Genomic DNA, 1,226 nt, shown 5'->3' with positions numbered 1-1,226 from the left:
CTGGATATGTTCCTGGGTCACCTGCTCTAGGTCACCCTGCCTTGGCAGGGGGTTGGACTGGATAATATCCAGAGGTGCCTTCCAACCCTAATAATTCTATGATTTTACACTGTTTCCATTAGTTCCAGAGAACAAATGCATTTATGAAATTTAGATAATACTTGGGACCACATCTGTACTACAAACGTAACACTGAAACACCTTCTGCAAACATCTGAAAACAACATGCTTTGGTGCAAATGCTCCAAATCTGGAAAAATTGGAAACTTGGAAAAATGCTCCCCAGACTTGCTTTTGAGAATATTACTTTCACTGCCCAGCTATGTTCTTAGAGAAAGTTATTAACTTTTGAAGGGAGAAAAAGTGTATGTATTTTTATAAAGCATATGTTTAAAATACCACTCAGGTTTTTTAACAAAAAGAAAAAGTTTGCTTTTGTTTTACTAATTCTTTTTCAGGAAGTTTTGTTTTTTTAAAGGTGGGGAAAAGTTAAGAGTAAAAATTACCTTTTATCAAATTTTTGAATTAAAAATTAGCTGGACTACTTGATAGTGTATAGCTGCCTTGTATTTGTTACTGTTTCAAACAAATCTGTGGAGTGGTCCAGCTTTTAATGAAGTCTTACTGCATCGAATACCTGAAGAGATTTTTTTTTTTTCTTCTTCTATCGCCGAATACAAGTTTCACATACTTGTACACCAGCATGTGAGCATTTGTTGACAGTGAGCTAACCCTGTAATTGTCTGTCCTTGCTCCACTGCACAGGTTCAAGTGTTTTTAAAGCACTGGAGATATGCTGGAAGTATTCGGCCAGGCTCAGGGGCAGCAGGCGCTGCTCAACTTGTGGCTGAGCTGCCTCTGGGGAAGTGAGTAATACTGTATGTGCCTTCCTGCCTCCGTTTTGCTGTCTTTATCTGGACATACAGATCTGGCAGAGATCAGTAGGTTGGTTTCCATGTTTCTCGTGTGGGGTGTTGCAAGCGCGACGTGCTCAGAACTGGGACTCCGAAGTGTGTAACAAGGATCCCTCCAGCAAGAAACCCGCCTCTGACAGCGCTTTGCGGGCAGACCCACATTCCAGTGGAGCCATCAGGAGAAAGTTAAATCGCCACCGAGGCTGCGCTGCAAGCGTGGCTGCGGGGCAAAGGCCCCGTTCCTGGGGGCGTGCTACAGCATTCCGGCGCTGGAGCTCCGGGGCGCCCCAGCCCGTGCTGCTTCCAGCGCCT

Source organism: Corvus brachyrhynchos, unplaced genomic scaffold, assembly GCF_000691975.1.
Source record: "Corvus brachyrhynchos isolate BGI_N302 unplaced genomic scaffold, ASM69197v1 scaffold87, whole genome shotgun sequence".
NCBI classification, from domain to species: Eukaryota; Metazoa; Chordata; class Aves; order Passeriformes; family Corvidae; genus Corvus; species Corvus brachyrhynchos.
Note: the sequence above shows the minus strand (reverse complement) of the source record.